We start from the raw sequence: 12,668 nt of genomic DNA, 5'->3' as shown, positions 1-12,668 counted from the left end.
GGTTGCGCCTGATGTCCACTCGTCAATAGAAGTGCCCCGCCCCCCTAATCATTATTATGTTGCATCATCATACTATTAGTGTTATGTAACTTTGTTCATCCTCTACCCAGGTATGGTGACCTTGATGTCTTAGTAGAGTTAAAAAAGGAGCAGCGGGGATCTAGCAACAAAAGAATGAAGATCTCCAAGTTCCTGAGCCATTATGATGTTGAAGACTGGTATGTGGTGACGGTTCTACCGGATGAGATGAGGCATGAAATACAGGTGATTCATCTAGTCATCCAATCAGAATGAAGGATTCCAGTAGCTTTTAACATTTATTGTAAATTTGCTATTGTATCAAGTCTTATGAAACCGCCCCCGGGGGTGCAGGAGGTGCTCCCTGTATGATATTTAAAGAAGAGAAAAGATGGACAAAAAGGAGAAGAAACAGAGGAAAAGGGGAAGAAAGGAGATCAGGAGAAAAGGAGTTTTTGAACTATTTAAATGCAAATGCCCTAATTGATCAATTGAGAATAAATATCATTACATTCAGGTCATTACCCCCCCCCCCCCATCAAACTATCCCTGTGCCGCCCCTGACACTTATCGTAGCAGATTCTTATTCGACCCATAAAATTTCTTTCACTTTGCTACAAAAAAAAATGATTTGTATGTCTACTATTAAAAGGGATATTCAAAAACTTTTTTAATATATTCAAGGCTTCAAAATAAATATTTCATTTCTTGTTATGTTGTAGTATTAATTGCAAACAGTTTTGGGATTCAAACAGGAATCACCTCAGCTTTTCAGACTAAGGTATACTTTTTTCTTAAGATATCTGCTTGTGTTTCATTACCACTAAAAGAGAGGTAGACATAATTCTCTGTCTCTTTCACGGTGGTTCGTTCATAGGTACCTGATACCTCTTTGCTACATGTATGTACCCAAACCCTGCTTTGTGGCACTTTCAAATTGGCATATGATTATCAATCTCTTTCACTGTGGTTCTTTGCTAGGTACCCAAGAGCCTGCTGTGTGGTACCTTCAAGCGGTTCATCCAGGAGACCAACCTCTGGATCAGCAGCGGAGGAACAGCATCGGTCATCCACTATGACGCTGATCACAACCTTCACTGCCTACTGGCCGGGAAGAAGAACTTCATCATGATACACCCAAAGTATGCCAAGTACTTGGAAATGGCTGAAAAGGTATGGGAGTTGGATTGCTTGAGGGAGGAGTGTAGGAGGGGAAGAAGAGATGAGACTAGGAAACGAAGAGTGGTAGGGATGGAGAGAAGAAGGGATGAGAGGAGAAGGAAGGTGAGGGATGGGGGGAGGAGGGAGAAACGGAAGAGAATGGATGAGGCTGTTGACATTTTGAAAAAAATATTTAAAAATTCACAACCAAGAAAAAAAAGAGAAAAGGAAAGAAAGAAAGATGAAAAATATTATTTCCTGAATATCATGTCAGGATGCATCTCAGAATTCGATTTTAGAAGTAAAAATTTTGATTTTGCTCGCTCACTTCGCTTGCTCGTAACTGTTTATGAATTTTAGGCATGCCATACCTAGCCCCCTCAATTTTTTTTCTCAATACGCCACTGGGATGAAGGAGTAAAAGAGGATGGAGAGGAAAGTGAGAGGCAGGGTGGGAGGGAAGGAAGAAAGGATGAGAGATAGGAGAGTGGGAAGAAATGGATGGGAGAGTAGAAGATTGGAGGGTGAAAATAGGAGCTGAAGAGAGAGGGTGAGGAGAGAAAGGACAAGAGAAAATAGAAGGATGGAGGGAAGAAAGGAAGAGATGGAGGAAAATGAGTGAAAGGAAAGGAGTGAAGTAGAGGGCGAGGAGAGAAAGGGTGGTTACACTTCGTAATTCTGAAGGTTCTTTATTCCAAAGGTTTGTAATTCCGAAACACGTAAATTGCCTATACCTTGATGTTCGTTAATCCGAAAACGTAAAAGGGTCCATTAATCCAAACATTTGTGGCGTTATTCCGAAGGTTCGTTATTCTGAAGGTTCGATAAAACGAAATAAGGATCGTTAGTGCGAAAACGAAATAAGGTTCATTGTTCCAAAGGTTCGTTAATCCGAAAGCAAAATAAGGTTTTTTGTTCCGGAGGTTCGTTAATCTGAAAACGAAATAGGTTCGTTGTTCCGAAGGTTCGTTAGTCCAAAAACGAGATAAGGTTCGTTAATCATTACGTATTGGACTAACGAACCTTCGGAAATACGAACCTCATATCGTTTTCGGACTAACGAACCTTCGGAATTGCAATCCTTGAGAAATACGAACCTTCGGAATTAGGAATGTATGGGGAAAGGGTGAGGGAGAAAAGATGGGATGGATAGAAGAGAGAGGAAAAGAAAGAATGAGAGGAAGGGAAGAAGGATGAAGGAGTAAAGATAGATGATAAAGGACAAGAGAAAATAGAAGGATGGAGGGAAGAAAGGAAGAGATGGAGGAAAATGAGTGAAAGGAAAGGAGTGACGTAGATGGCGAGGAGAGAAAGGGTGAGGAAGAAAAGATGGGATGGATAGGAGACTTAGAGAGGAAAAGAAAGAATGAGAGGAAGAATGAAGGAGGAAAGATAGAAGGGATGACAAAGGAAAGAATAAGTGGAGAGGGGGCAATAAGGGGTGAAAATGAAAATAAGAAATATCCACATACCGCATAGAGAACTAGACCAGTTATTATGCGCTTAATAAGTATCCCCTATTATTATTATTATTATTATGGTTTAATAAAAAAAAAAATTTTTCATATATTATCATCATGAAATTTAAAATATTCTAAAGTTGTCTCTGCCCCAAAAGTAGTTTTCACTCACTTGATGAGAGGCCTGTTGCATAAAACTTTTTACCTGACAAAACTCTGGTAAAAACTGAAAACTAAGGTTAGTCTGATTTCTGCCATTGACTTTAACACGGGGCAAAACCTCCGGTTAAGACAACCTGAGTTTTCTCGGGTAAAAAGTTTTATGCAACGGGCCCCCGAAGTCTTTCCTTGCTCTACAAAAATACAGTGTAATTGCCCTTTCTTTAGCAGAGCAGTTGATATTTAATTAATAACCATTAATGCGTTCCCCGGATATCATTAGTTTTAAAACACGACCCGATCACTCAAAACGTGTTTTGGTTTCTGTCATGACTATGCATTGTTATGCTGCCAATCAAGATATTTGATACAATAAAAGCTTCCAAAGATTATTAGTAATGTCCATTGATTGTGGATATTAATTGTTCCCATTGTCAGCTTTCAATTGATACTTAGAGTAGGCAACCTAAAACTAATGTTTTTTTTATTCCCTGTCGAAAGACAATGACCTGTTTGACTTCCACTAATGGACAGTCCTAATATTTGGCAATAATTAGCAACTAATTTTCTTGTTTGTATCCTCGTACCACATTTCCTAATAGTTATACTCTTCGATACAAACATGCAAAATGCACCCCTCCCCCAAAAAAAACAACCTAAATAACTTGAATGAATGAATGGATGATTGGATGGATGGATGGATTAATTGAATGAGTGAGTGAATGAATGAATGATTGATTGATTGATTGATTGATTGATTGAATGAATGAATCAGTCAATCAATCAATCAATCAATGAGTGAATACATAAACAGATTTAGAAAAACAAAAAAAATCTATCACTTAATTAGAATTTATTTTCACTAGGAAATTTTTGTTCCAGCTCGCTTTGTTCGCTGGCGACTTTTTTTTAAACAAATTTTTCCACATTGCTTTGTTTTGCCCCCTCAAAATATTTGGGTTGTTACGCAACTGGGTTGAATAAATGTGTTCCGTAAAAGTTATATTTTGTATGTACCCGCGTTGATTAAAAATAGCAGCAATCTGCGAGGTTTAAATGGCTTTGATATCAAGAAGTTCCGGGGGCTCCGCCCCGTACCCCAACTGCATAGCAATGCCATATATCAGTATGGAAGGGTTGGGCCATGTCCCCAAATTTTCTATAACCAAGAACAAAAATGGAGGAGAGAAAAGCAAAGAAAAAGTGTAGGGTATGATTTTATTTACCGAATATGATGTAAAAAAATATCTCAAAGTTAGATTCTCATGAAAAGGTGATTTTTTTTCTCGCTCGCTCGGGACTTATATTTAGCAGCTTTTTAGCACATGCGCCATTCTGTGCCCCTAATTTTTGTACTCTTTATGCTACTGCCCCAAAGAATCCTGTTCACAGTGGCGTACAGACCACAAAAAAAAGAACGGAAAGAGAGAAGAGTGAAATATATTATTCTCTGGATATCATGTCAAAATCTATCACAAAATTTGATTTTTATATTAAAAATCTATAAAAAAAAAATTGCTCGCTTACTTGCAACTTTTTTTTTTAAAGATAAATTCTGCCCGAAATCAGGTCCTCTCAAAAATCCTCACCTCATTACACCATTACGCCTGTTCATACCATGATATGACCGGGAAATTTTTGGCTCTTGTCCCCCCCCCCCCCCCCGCCACCGCCCCCTGTTACGCCGCTGACCATAACCCTTTGTAAGACTGGCTCAGATTAATAAGCTTGGCCTATGCATGTTTAATGAATCAGCATTGTAATATTTATTAGGATTATTGGTCGTTTCTATCTCTTTCAGCCCTATTTGTTGAATCTGGCGATTCTCAACTTGATGTCGATTCAATCAAGCTGCTCCATTCCTTGGTTTTGAGGGTTTCCAGGGCTGCCAAGTAGTACTGATTTTCAGTATTTAGTACTGAAAAGTGAGAAGAATACTGATAGTTTCATGTTAAATACTGATTTCTCAAGTTTCAGTTGTATGTGTGGTCCTAGGTATTTTTTGAAAATACTGATTTCCTCACCGAAATACTGATTGTCTGCTTTGAAAATACTGAAATGTTCTTTTTCAGGTTGGCGTGTCTGGGTTTCCTAGATATAAATTCTTGTTCCAAATAGATCCATGTTTCAATGTGAAGTTTTTTCATCAAATTTCATGTATCTTTCCTTCTATTTCAGCCTTATTATGTCGGATCTGGTTATTCCAAGCTTGACGTTGATATGATCAATATGTTCCAATATCCTGACGTTGCAAAAGTACAGTGGACCTGGGCAACACTCAATCCTGGTGATTGTCTATATATTCCCGCAGGTAAGGATATGCCCTCTTCAGTGTCAAAATGCCGGTGTTAATCTTAAAGAGAAATTCCAGTAGTTGCAGTAAACACTGATTTCATGAGAAAGTCTGTAAAACAAGGCTTAATTGTCAGTATATCATCGAGGATCTAGATCTGGTACAGTTACATAAACTGAACTTTGTGAAATCTTGAAATCTACGCTGAAAAATGTTCACACCGAAGATCCCCAACACAGATAAGCGCACGTGGGACAGTGTTTAATTATTGCTTTGAATGTCGGGCCGACGCTTTACCCGAATCCTGTGCTTATTTGCTGATTTCTCAGCAATTACACAATTTCTTCCAGAATCCTTTGGCACAATCGTTTTATTTATGCAAACAGACACTTTGGTGGTCATTTCATTGGATTCTGTACGAACTCATTTTGATATAGTTACCAAAACTAGCATTTACCTTTAAAACCAGTTTACTATCTATAGGAAAACACCAGAAGTGTTGAAACACTACCAGTTTAGAATCAGACCAATGCCATTTTAACACTGACGAGAATTTTGCTTAAATGCCTATCTGGTGTAAGCATAAGTGTTGGTGTTAATTTAAGACAAGTCGGGTATCTTTAGGAAAACACCAGAGACATTTTGACACAACACCAGTTGCCTTTAGAGTAACACCAGATAGGATAATCCCTCTTCAGTACTAAAATGCTGATGTTGATTTGCAGATACTAAACGCTAGTTGTCGTAACGATTTCAAAACAAATAGTTGGAAATATCTTTTAATGTTTTCTGTGTATTGCCCTTCTCTTTTCTGTAATCTCCCAGATTTTTTAAGTTTGAGGAAGAAAAGCCCACACTCCTACAATGATTTAAACCCTCTGTGATCAAAATTTTACACCGTGACATGATACTGATTTTTTGTCTCACCTGCGAAGCAAAGTGAGACTATAGGCGCCGCTTTTCCGACGGCGACGGCGGCGGCGGCGTCAACATCAAATCTTAACCTGAGGTTAAGTTTTTGAAATGATGTCATAACTTAGAAAGTATATGGACCTACTTAATAAAACTTGGCCATAAGGTTAATCAAGTATTACTGAACATCCTATTAGAGTTTCATGTCACATGACCAAGGTCAAAGGTCATTTAGGGTCAATGAACTTAGACCATGTTGGAGGAATCAACATCGAAATCTTAACCTGAGGTTAAGTTTTTGACATGTCATCATAACTTAGAAAATATATGGACCTAGTTCATGAAACTTGGACATAAGGTTAATCAAGTATCACTGAACATCCTGCATGAGTTTCACGTCACATGACCAAGGTCAAAGGTCATTTAGGGTCAATGAACTTTGGCCGAATTGGGGATATCTGTTGAATTCCCGTCATAACTTTGAAAGTTTATGGATCTGATTCATGAAACTTGGACATAATAGTAATCAAGCATCACTGAAAATTTTGTGCAAGTTTGAGGTCTCATGATTAAGGTCAAAGGTCATTTTGGGTCAATGAACTTTGGCCGAATCGGGGGTATCTGTTGAATTACCATCATAACTTTGAAAGTTTATTGGTCTAGTTCATTAAACTTGGACATTAGAGTAATCAAGTATCACTGAACATCCTGTGCGCGTTTCAGGTCACATGACCAAGGTCAAAGGTCAATGAACTTTGGCCGAATTGGGTGTATCTGTTGAATTACCATCATAACTTTGAAAGTTTATGGATCTGATTCATGAAACTTGTACATAAGAGTAATCAAGTATCACTGAACATCCTGTTTGAGTTTCAGGTCACATGATCAAGGTCAAAGGTCATGTAAGGTCAATGAACTTTGGCCATGTTGGGGTTTTTCGTTGAATAACCATCATATCTCTGTAAGTTTATTGGTCTAGTTAATAAAAAAGGGAAATAAGAGTAACCATGTATCACTGAACATCTTGTGCGAGTTAGAGTAGTATTCAAAGTGAGCACTGCTGCTATATTGAACCGCGTGATGCAGGTGAGACGGCCAGAGGCATTCCACTTGTTTATTATTGTTGTCTTGTATGCTTCGGCCAATCACAGAGCGGCTCACACCCGAGTGGAGCCAGACAATAGCATGCAGCTGGGCACGCCTCCCCCTCGCCGACGCTATATAACCCGTGCACAGCAGCGTTGTGGCGTGCGCCTGTAATCCAAGTTACGTGGGAAGTTACAAATTGATGCAGAGGTTCAAACCTTGGTCACGTCTTTCGGATGGTGACGTTAAAGGTCGGTCCCAGACGTAAATAATTAAATCTGATTGATACACGTCTGACAAAACTCATACACACACACACACTTTGCTCATTGCCTGACAAAGTCTAGCAGCTTGCAGACGAAACATCACTTTCCTACTACGTTTGATACATCGTGAGACAGCTGGTTATTTCTTCCATGCAATTCGTAACCACAATGAACCTCTTCCACATCGTATTCTTATGTCTGATGTCCAATAATATGTTTTCTTCTTATTTTCAATTTTGATCTTCATATACGATTACGTTGTAATTACTGTGAACAAGTTTGTTTACTGCTCCTTGGATCTTTGAATCATTTATCTATCTTTTAACCAAATAATTAGGAATAAAATGAAAAATATAAATAATAATAATAACAATTTTTATATACCGCAAATTCGCAAATTGCCTCTAAGCGGTTAAGAGAGAGGAAAAATGAAGTATAAAGGAAATAGAAATAGAAATACCTTGCACAACAAAATGTATCAAAACTAATATTACAATTTACACCAGATCATGAATAAAGAAATAAATGGGCCAATAAAACATATGATATGATCAATTTAAGATTTAAAAAGATGAGTTTTAAGCATAACTTTAAATGTATTAAACAGAATTTGAAGGGGGAGATTGGTTCAAAGAAATGAAGCTGCATAAGAGAAAGAACGCTGACCGTATTGTTTGTAAGAAGTATGAGATTGAGAAAGAAGAGATTGAGAAGCAGAACGTAGAACTCAAACTGGCTGATATGTAGGTGTGTAATTTATTCTTAGTCAAGCAATAGTGACATTTTAAATTTCAAGTGCATGCACTGAACAATCTGTCTAGTTTGTATTAAAATTTTTGATTAATAATAACAGTCGATACATCGTTGTAGCTTATGGTATTTTTCTTTCAAAAGTAAAAATAATAATAGGCATTTATAGTGCCATATATCTAGAAATATTCTATTCCAAGGTGTACAAGAAAACAAAGAATGAAAGAGTTTTGATGAGTGTCAAAGTGTCAATAACTGATACTGTTAAAATCCATAAGACTTCAGTTTAAATTTGAAGGTCTCCAGTGATATGATTTTTAAATTCAACAGCAAATTATTCCAGAGAGAAGGTGCTGAGGCAGAGAAAGCTCGCGCACCATATGCTACACGTGTAAGTTGCTGGTGTGATTGTCTTAGGCTACGAGCTGGTGTATAAGGCATGACAAGGTCTTGTTGATATATTGGTGCCATACCATTGAATAAACCGATTATCAAACCTTCGCAATAACGAACCTTCGGAATAACGCCACATATGTTCGGATTAACGAACCCTTTTATGTTTTTCGGATTAATGAACATCGAGGTATAGGCAATTTACGTGTTTTGGAATTACGAACCTTCAGAATTACAAAGTGTAACCGAATAAACAACTTAAAAATCATTTTGGCCTACTTACAGTAATTTCTTCAATATCCTTGTTTTTAAATCCAGGTTATCTCCACCAGGTTCGTTCTCATGGCAGGAGTATATCAGCTACCATTCTCTTCACATCTCTGCCCACGTTTGATGACTCTGACTGTAGCAGAGATGTTATAAATACCTACACCGGTCTGGATGAGGTCAGAGTTCTCTGGACATATAAAAAGGGAGACAAAGTAAGTATTTATGGGAAAATATCTATTCATTTATCTACAGTGTGTCAATTCATCCATCTATCTTTTTTTTCTGTCTGTTCCTCATCGTTTTTACAAAGACTCTTATTTTTTTCACTAGCGTCGGTAGGAAAATGAAGGTAACTAATTGAGCCAACCTTTACCTCTCTCTCTCTCTCTCTCTGAAGGTTATTGAGATGGGGTACATGAACCCAGAAGCTCTACGAGACAGTTTCCTCAGCCTTCTCGGAGAGTCCCATCAACTCAACTTTGAGCAGTTCAAGTATTACTTCATTGATATCACCAAAGAGGATGAAGATGAGACTAACTCGAGGGATATAGAGTATCCTATGGCTGAAGAGGTATGGACTGCATTCAACATTATCAATAAATTTTACAAACCCCTCATTTGTGATTAATAGCTCGACATCTAGATACCTGGCTGGTATTCAATCGAAAATATTAATTTTACTTAGCCAAGAAAAATGCTTAAATCTACATTTTTACATTTATTTATTTTCCACAATCTGATAAAAATACGGGTCCAATAGCATAAAAAACATTTTCAAAAATACAGGGTACATTATTAATAGAGTAAATAACAGAAAGTGGTGGGATTAACAATAGGCCTCAAGACCTTTCAAAGGTCAATCCCTATAACAGAACAGATCTACCAAAAAAGTCCTGTATTTATATCACATTTGAGCCAAATTTAAGGAAAAATATTTAGTAATAATCATTGTGCGTGATAAAGCTTAAGCCAAATAATGTACAATGGTGAACAGACCAATGGGACCACAGTGTCTTTAGATTTTAGAGTGAGAAATGTTGCTATACTTATCAGTTCTGGGTCATTTTGCTTCAAAGATTAGTACAAAATTGAATGAATCACAAATATTTAAATTTAACTATTTTAGAGTTTCACTCAAATTCTCAGTAGCGTGCATCATATCATTGTTAACTCTTTGCACGCTGAATTCACTTTTGAGGAATAATAATGACAATTGTTTCCATGTTATTTTCTTTGAATCAAAATTTCCATTTTTAACCATCAAACTGATGATTGTTACATAGGTGTTGTCCAGAACTTTTGCCATTTATTAGCATTTTTAATATGAAGTTAGGGAAGAAAGATAATTATTACAATTGTTGAATTTAATTGTACGATTTTGAAAAATTGCAACATCACCGTGCAAAGGGTTAATGTTTTTCTTCCGTCGATGCAACGATGACCATCCAATACCTGGGGTGTGTAGTATTTTGGTTTGTTCAGTCTTATGGATAGTCGGGCTAATCAAGGATTGCCAACACTGTAGCAGCTGCCAGTGTTCCCTGTCCACGATTCCAGAAAGTATTTAGGCCATTGTATTACTATATATGCATCACCTGCACTGGTTGGACCATACTCACAGGAGGTGCACTACATGATATTCATTATTGAGGTTTACTACATGTATGTAAGATCCCGTATAGAGTCAACCTGTCTTTGTAGTGACCACTTGTTTGTAGTAAAAAAACCTGTCCTTAGTGGCCTTCAAATTTTTTTGCCCATTGGAAAAGAATGTGTTTTCTAGAACCTTTCTATAAGGGCAACCTGTGTGCAGGGGCCACTTTTTCTGTTTTGTTAGGACAGCCTTAATTGACAGATTTGACTCTGTGACATAAGTGTAACTCTAAGTCTGTTCGTCAACAGCCCCCCCCCCCCCCCCCAAACATAGCCAGTCAAATTGAATCAACTTGTTTTCCTAACTTCTCTTCACAATCCAGGCTTTCAAGATCTTTGACCATGAAAACAAAGGTTACGTTACGAGAGAAGAAATCGTAGAGATGGACGTGGAGTACTTCAAAGACTTTGCCAGGATCCTTGATCTTCCAAGCGGTCCCACAGCAGACGAAATGCACGATGAGTTATAACCTCTAGCTTTTTCCCTCTCTCTTCATCTATGTTATGTTACCCCTCCAGTCACGCCGGTGAAACCTGCTCCAGGGACCTGTCTTACAAACAGTTGCGATTGATCCGATCAAACGCAACTATGGAAGCCATCAATGCCAACACCTATAGTGCAGGAATGTTCAAAGTGTTTTCTAGGTACTTGTATATGATGTTGACTCGTACATTCATTTGCTTCTTGACAATTGGGTGTGCTATTCTTGGTCTACAAGGGACTTTGTCCAAACTTCCTGTAGTAAAGATTGTGACGATGATGGATTTCCATAAAGGCATGGTCACACCGCCCGAGCGCTGTTGGAGCGGTAGGGAGAGTGGGTCGAATTTCGCTCACAAAATTGGGGAAAAAATAAAAACAAAATAAAAACAATCGAAAATGGTGAACGGGAGCGACCGATGATGATTTTTCTTTCTCTCCGCTCCAACAACGCTCGGGCAGTGTGACCATGCCTTGATATACTTGAGGATGATTGAATCAATTGCAACTCTTGGTAAGACAGGGCCCAGATCGATCAAAGCTATTATGTTACTATCGATGACAGGCCAGCGGTTGGTTGGGGTCAGTTTCATTGATGCGACTGAATACCTTATTTATGCTAGACTGTCAGGGTTCGATGTCTTTTGTAATATTTTTCTATTGTATCTGGGATGGGGGTGGTTTTGGGGTTCTATGACATTTGCTACGATGATGATAGCTCCACTCGAAATTCCATACATTAATAGAATGACCAACTTGAACCCTTGATTTAACACTATGTACCCTACCTTAAACAGAGCTGCCAAGTAGTACGGATTTTCAGTATTTACTACTGAAAAATGAGAATACTACTGATGGTTTCATGCAAAATACTGATTTCTCAAGTTTCAGTTTTATGTGTTGTCCTATGGTATTTCTTTGAAAATACTGATTTCCTCGCCAAAATACTGATTTTCAGCTTTAAAAATACTGAAATGTTCATGTTCAGGTTGGCAGCTCTGCTTAAACTAAACGTAAACCCCTATTGCAACTCTTAACTTTATATCTTAGATGAAATAAAGCCTGGAGTAAAATTTGTGTCCTCGGGTTTCATGTCAGTGCCTTGAAATTGTATAAACAGATTCCAAATTTATATAGCACAACTCAAAAAAATTACTTTTCTTGTAATATTAGTTGATAGTTAAATCAGAGAGAGAGAAATACTGGTAACTTATGAACTCTACAACAAATAATAGCCTAGTATTTTGCTAGAATACAAATTTGGAAAGCGCGATAGCTCAGTCTGGAAAGTGGAGGTTTTTGATTCCGGTGTAAACCAGGTTCGATTCCTACTAGGTGCACTAGTGCCCTTTAGTAAGGCATTTATCCCCATTACCAGTCCCACAGAGAGGACCTTAAGCCATCATTCCTCTGGGTGCTTGCTTGCTTACAAGCATTTATGCTTTCTAAACAATCGGGTAAAAAATCACCACCAGTTTAATACCATTTTAAATGTTAATTTTTATATATTCAACTCAAAAACCTAATGTTACTCTGCTATTACATGTCAAGGCCTGGCTAAGAAGTATATACTTAGTATAAATCATATATATTGAATAGAAAACTGTTTATTATACCCCTGGTGTAGTGGTATTCGCAGAACTGTCTTCCATTTTTCTCTTTGTCTTTCATTTTATCAAGCAATACGAAATATAGTTTTAAATTTGTTTGTATTACTTTCTGCATGGTATATGATACTTGAACATTGAATCATGCTATAATAATTA

General features: G+C 37.6%; 1 pseudogene; it reads left to right on the top strand.

The window, feature by feature from the left end:
• Window positions 1-11,254, top strand: part of LOC121420497 — a 34,204-nt pseudogene extending 22,950 nt beyond the window's left edge.
• Window positions 11,255-12,668: the final 1,414 nt, after the last annotated feature.

Source organism: Lytechinus variegatus, chromosome 8 (genome assembly GCF_018143015.1).
Source record: "Lytechinus variegatus isolate NC3 chromosome 8, Lvar_3.0, whole genome shotgun sequence".
NCBI lineage: Eukaryota > Metazoa > Echinodermata > Echinoidea > Temnopleuroida > Toxopneustidae > Lytechinus > Lytechinus variegatus.
The sequence above is the reverse complement of the archived record's forward strand: the minus strand, read 5'-3'. Positions and strand labels throughout refer to the sequence as shown.